The sequence below is a fragment of the Chionomys nivalis genome, chromosome 18 (assembly GCF_950005125.1).
Source record: "Chionomys nivalis chromosome 18, mChiNiv1.1, whole genome shotgun sequence".
Classification (NCBI taxonomy): domain Eukaryota; kingdom Metazoa; phylum Chordata; class Mammalia; order Rodentia; family Cricetidae; genus Chionomys; species Chionomys nivalis.
Window position 1 is genome coordinate 14785044 of NC_080103.1, and position 6806 is coordinate 14791849.

The window sequence follows — 6806 nt, forward strand, 5'->3', positions numbered from 1 at the left end:
TTGAAGGGCATTTAGAAGGAGCAGGACAGCCGGGGGACACTTTCTGGACCCTTCTCCCTGTCCTGTCATCAGCATACCCTCAGGGCACCCACACAACCTGAGTTAGAGAGAGATCTTCCCTTCTCCTGATAAGTCAAGAGTTGCCTATAGAGCCAAGCTGGTGATCATGGAGCCCGGGCTGTCAGCCCATAGCCTTCCACACTAGGCCCACTGTCTTTTCTTTAAAACAGCCATCAGCTCATCACCTCCCTTTCACTCCTCCGCTCCTTGTAACAGTGTCCTGACCCTCTCTGCTCCACGTTCCTGGCTCCATAAGTCACGGGATGTGATCACTGCCTCCTCCCGTCTGTACTAACCTTTGAGCCCACCACCCACTCCTCCCCACCCATGGGACATCCCACTCTCCAGATTCTCCACCTGCCCTCTTGCTGCCCTTTCTCAGACCACCCAGCTTCCCCTCCTTGGCTGCATCTCTCTGAGGGGCTGGCCCTAGGCTGACTCATTTCTGCTGAGCACTTTGACCTCACAGGGGAAGTACTCACCTCCTCACTGTGACTCTCAGCTCTCATTTTGATCCCGAGCATTGCAACTACACTGGTAACTGTCAGCATCCTGTCCTCAAACTCAGATGATGAAATCTGCCCCTCCCCACAGCCTCCTATCCACGTTTTCTTCTATTGGTTAATAGCACTGTTGTCCACCAATTTCTGACAGTAGAAAGTGATTTCTATTCTACTCCACCTAACACCAGCATAGGCAAATAACCACACAGAGACTTATTATTAATTGTAAATACTTGGCAATAGCTTAGGCTTATTACTAACTAACTCTTACAACTTAAATTAACCCCTATTTCTTTTTTTTTCTTTCTTTTTTTTTTTTTTTTTTTTTTTTTGATTTTTCAAGACAGGGTTTCTCCGTAGCTTTTTGGTTCCTGTCCTGGAACTAGCTCTTCTAGACCAGACTGGCCTCGAACTCACAGAGATCCGCCTGCCTCTGCCTCCCGAGTGCTGGGATTAAAGGCGTGTGCCACCACCGCCCGGCTTTAACCCCTATTTCTTATGTACGCTCTACCACATGGTGGTACCTATTTTCAGCACAGCATATTCATCTTGCTTCTCTCTGCATCTCCTGACAACTCTGCCCTTCTTCCCCACTCGCTCTTTCTTTTTGTCTGCAAGTCCTGCCTGACCTCTCCCTGTCCAGCTATTGGCCAGTCTGCTCTTTATTAACCAGTGAGAGTAATATATAGTCACAGTGTACAAAAGGATTGGTCTACAACACACCAGCATTCCCATACCCAATCAGTTATCTGTTCCTGTCTTTCTTCCCCATCTCTATGACTGCTTCCCTAATTCATGTCCCCACTAACCTCCTCAACAAGGGTCAAGGGACCCAAGTGGGACCATGCTGAGAAGATGCATGCCCTTCTCCAGGGCCCATCACAACATAAGCACTGGTCTGATTCAGAGATAATAGGCTCCCTCCACATCCCAGTGCCAAGAAAGATAAGAAGAGCTGGTCCTAACATGAATAAGCTATGGTGTATGATATACACAGGTTTCTATTGGCATAGCCTCCTTGCCCCTTCTCCTCCCTGTTATGACATCACTCCCCAGAGAGACTAAGCACTGCCTACCCATCATCCACCCTGAACAATGACTTCCACTTCTTCTCAAGATGGGCAGAGTCTAAGCTGGCTCCCAGTGCCCTGCCTCCTGTAGTCACACAGTTATACAACTCCCTTTCTTGGGTCTGTGACTTACTTGAAACCAATAGAACAAGCAAAGATGATGGCATGCTGTTTTATAAGTGGATTGTATGCACTTGCTAGAAGATTCTAATCTCTTCTTGGCTCCCACTCTTCTGTGAAGCAGGGACCACTTTTGAAGGCTCCATGTACAAGGAACAGAAAGTGGTCTCTGTTTGATTGACAACTCTGACTCAGTCCAACAGCCTGCAAAGCGCTGGACTCTGCCAACTGTTGGGCCTGTGAGCTGGTGTCTTAGTTAGGGTTTCTATTGCTGTGAAGAAACACCATGACCTTGGCAACTCTTATAAAGGAAAATATTTCAATGGTGCAGCTCGCTTACAGTTCAGAAGCTCAATCTGTTGTCATCATGGTGGGACATGGCAGCATGAAGGCAAACATGATGCTGGAGAAGTAGCCAAGGGTCCTACATTTTGCAGGCAACAGGAAGTGGTCTGACTCACTGGGCATGGCTTGAGCATATGTGAAACCTCAAATCCACCTCCACAGTGACACACTTCCTCCAACAAGACCACACCTCCTAACAGTGCCACTTCCTTTGGGGGTCATTTTCTTTCAAATCACCTCAGGTTGCAACAGAATTTATTAGAGCAAAGCTTTAAGTGAAGACTCCAGCCCTGTGGAGACCCTGTAGCAGTCTGCTGAGTCTGCCCTGACCCCTGTCACCAGGGCCTATGAGACAGTTTATACTAACTTGCTACATGCCATAGGAAAGAAAACCACTTACTGTCATTTTGGACTGAAGACATGGAGTTGGGCCTGTTCTCCTGTAAGCTTGTTGGAATGTCACGGTCCCTGGGTTCTCCACCTGCCCCTCTGACAGCCCATTCTCAGACCTCCCAGCTTTCCCTCCTCGTCTCTCTGAGTAGTACTGTCTGTGGGACTGGTGCTAGGCTGACTCTTTCTTTCTTAGCACTTTGCCTACACTGGAGAAGCATCTCACCCCCTCACTATGAAGTGAACCACTGTGCAAATAGAACCAGTGTAAGCATGTGCTCACAAGAGAGGTGTACCACGCTTCCTCTGGGCCCACCTACCTCATGGGTCTCCCTATGCATATTCCCCCACATCAACTTCTCTATCATTCCCTTGTATTGGTATTATTTTTTTCTGTTTGGAATACCCTCTCCCTTGTCTTGGCCTGAGTTTAGCTGAAATGACACCTCCCCATGAAGTCTTCCAGACTGACTCCTCTGGGAATTCACTGCGAATCTCTCGATGCTGCCCCAATGGCAGGGTCCTGTGGCTGCCTCCCCTGAGCTCTCTCTTTCCCCTCAGTCCTCTATCCACAGCCTAGTCGTTGTACGCTCAGGTTGTTGTATCTGCTCATGAGGATGGAATAAGCGTGTGGCAAATGCATGTACTGCTACTCAGTCTAACATATTTTCTCCACCAGGAATGTCGGGCTCCAGCAAGGAGCTATGTAACTATCTGGAGCAGACGACATGGTCTTGCTGTCCCTGGTGGCCCTCTTCAAGAGTGAGATTAGATGACATTTCTATTTGTGAGGAGAACTGCCTTCCAAGAAGAGCAGCACTGGGGAAATGAAAGGCCTTTTGTTGTGCTCAGAATCAGAGCCAGAGAGAATTTGGATATGCATGCTAACCAACCTGCAGCAGGAAGGAGCAATGAGGGCAAAGGGGACAGGAGAGGGAGAATCTGGCCACTGATGGGCAGGTGCTGGGGACCACAGAGGTGGCAAAGATGGTAGGCAGGAGGAAATCCCCAGGGAAGGGGGATGTTCAATTTGAAATTCTTTGCATTGCTGATAGGGGTGTCTGGTTTAGAAAGGGGGTGGGGGAAGCGATGGGACTGGGGGTTATCTGGCAACCTCGATCGTCGTGATATCAGTTTCTTGTATAAACCTCCCAGCAAGTCTATGTTTTATGTTATGCAGTATATAATTTAGAAGGTTTTGTGGAAGAATCTCAAGTGGGGCTTTGGGATTTTAGGAGCAGACCCAGGACTTCTGGAGAAGGGTTTGGAGCTTTCCAAAGGCAGAGGCAGAGGGTTTGGAGCAAGCTTATCTAGGAATCTCACCAGGAATTCACGGGAGACTGAAGCCAACAGACACCTGGGCTCACAACGCCTGCGCCGCCTGCGCCATACCACATGTGCGGCTTTGCCGAGACTGGGAGAACAGAATCACTGAATGAATGATGCCTCTGCTTCCTGCCCTGCCTCCCCCTCTACTAGGAGGGTTAGTGGTGAAGGACCCAGGCACAGGCGCAAAGTCCTTTATGTTGTGGAGGTGCAAAGTAGGGTTCTCTGATCGTTCAAGAGGGGTTGCCCAGCCCCAGGATGGCACAAATGCACACTGTGGTTGTACTTCTTCCTGGGGAAAGGCGGGGCTGGGCTTTCAGCAGGTTTCTCAGAACTCCTGAGTGACTGCAAAGGTCACCAGACAGTCTCCTCATCCAGGCTGCTTAGTTCTGGCTGTGTTGTCCACAGAACACAACTGGCCTGGCTAGCCACTGTGCACTTCCCCGTCACACCCCAGCACTGCTAACTTCCAAGGCTTCACAAGAACCTGGGGTTAAATCTCTTAGAGAACTGCCCGCGTAGCTACTTTCCTGTCTCCATTACCTCTGAGCAGAGCATCTCCTCACATCAGCCCTGAGATCTCAGTGAAGTATCAGGTTTACCCACTGGGAGGCCTGGGACCCTCTTCAAAACTGAATGCTTCAGAGAAAACACTGTGTCCCAGACTCTGCAGCCAAGAGTATGAGCAGGGACCTCACCTGGCCATGCTAACACACTCACACTATACACACCAGACTCTGTAGCCAAGAGTATGAGCCGAGACCTCACCTGGCCATGCTAACACACTTACCCTATACACACCAGCAGTGTCCTCAGTACCTCTGTATGTTTTCACGGTTCCAAATAGATTCAGATCCCTTCAGCATGTCCTTCTAACAAACATGAGAAAAAAGCAGGATCTCTCTCCCTCCCCTTCCCCCTCCTCTCTCTCCCTCCCTCCTCTCCCTTTCTCTCTCCCTCTCTGGAATTGGAGGTCCCAGCAGTTGCTCTATCATGCCTTGCCCATCTTTATAACATTAATGCCTAGCATTTATATAAATTTAATTATTAATCAATCAATGTAGAGAAAGTCTGAGTGCCATAATGCTCCCCACTATCTGGCTCTCAGAAATACATTCATCTCTCTGTGTAAGTTCAATGAAAGGGGAATGAGGACAGAAATAAGTGTTTAGTTCTCTCTCATCCTATCTCAACTAGTGATTTGTGACCACCCTCCCTCCCCCCACCCCGTTAGATTTATCTCATCTCTTCTGCAGTCAAAAAGGAGTTTGGCTGGTTATGGTGGTGGCCAAATGTTGGTAGGATAGACTGACGGAGTGGAAGCAGGAAGGTCACCAGTTTGAGGTCAGCCTGGGCTACAATTGGGTTGATGAGCTGGCTCAAGGGGTGAAGACGCTTGACCCAGTCCTGACAGCCTGCGTTCAGTCCCCGGGACCTATGAGGTAGAAGGACATAATTGACTTCTGCAGGCTGTCCTCTGGCCTCCACAAGCACACTATGGCCTATGCACACTAACGGACACTGGAAAATTAATGAATGGGGGGGAGGAGTTTGGAGTGGGTTCTGGAACCATCTCAGAATGAAACCATCTCAGACCTAGTTTTTTTTTTTTTTTTTTTGGATTTTTCGAGACAGGGTTTCTCCGTAGCTTTTTGGTCCCTGTCCTGGAACTAGCTCTTGTAGACCAGGCTGGCCTCGAACTCACAGAGATCCGCCTGCCTCTGCCTCCTGAGTGCTGGGATTAAAGGCGTGCACCACCACAGCCCGGCCTCAGACCTAGTTTCTGATGAAACCCCCAAGACTAAATGAATTTTCCAAATATAAATGAAGAAAAAAATGAAGGACCTTCTCATCTCATTCAAAATTCAAAAATTCCTTGTTACATGTTTATTCATTTGGATTCCTAAGTCCAGAGCTACTGAGAATTCAGGGATGAAGTTTGGTTTGCAAGATAGGAGATACACAGTCCTGAGGCAGGCTGAGACGTCGGTGTATGTGGGTCTCTGCTTCTCTTGGCCGTTTAATTTCAGTTCACCTTTCTCTCATTTGGGGGTAGGGGGTTCAAAATCCTAGGTTTGGGATTCATGGCTGTAGGGTTTTCAATGAGAACAATACCCCACTGGGCGGGATACCAGCGCCTCCTTTAATCAGAACACAGCTGTGCTGTCCTGCCTGCTATGTGGACCATTGTCAGAGTTCCTGTAGCAAATGGGTTTAAATGCAAAAGGAAAAGTGCAGGAAATCTTGTCGGTCCATTTTCCCTTAAGTAACAGATACACTATTCAAGAACAATGAAATCCCTTCTCCTTTTCAATCTCTGCTGCAGATTGCTCACTAAAACAGCGTCTCTCGGGCATCTGTTTGGATCCAGGACCCTGAAAGCCCCAGTTCTGTTTTCTTCTTTCTCCTCATCTTTCTGATTCTCCCACCTCTGTGCCCAGAAGAAAACACTTCATCTGTGGTCATGTGAGTCAACTTCAGTGACCCTGGCTCATCTTTTGGGCTCCTTTAAGGGAAGTGTGGCTTCTAGGAGGCGGATCCCTGCTGTTTGTGTTATCTAGGGTCCACAGTTGCACCTGAGGAGAAGCTACAGAGCTTTACCACGGGCTGCTGGATCTAACGCCGCTGTTCCTCACTGGTCGCATCCCCACCCCCATCTCCCTCATGTCCTCTAAGAAAACAAGAGTTCTGGGGTGTGTGTGTGGGGGTCCTGCCCATTGCGTGACTCTGAGATTAAATTCGAATTCACGGACAGGTGGATTATGTAACCAGAACAAGTGTGCCTCTTGACTTCATTTCAGCAACCCACTGTCAGACGCAGCTAAGACCATTTATTGAATTTACAGTTTGCTACAATCCAGGCATTCTGCTAAGCACTTCGTGCACATAGTTGAGTCAATCGCTTCTAAATGTTGGGTGTCCGTTTCCATTTTCCTCTGCTTGATCAGTGGGTAATACTAAGGATTACCTAGTCAGTGCAGGCGAACTCACA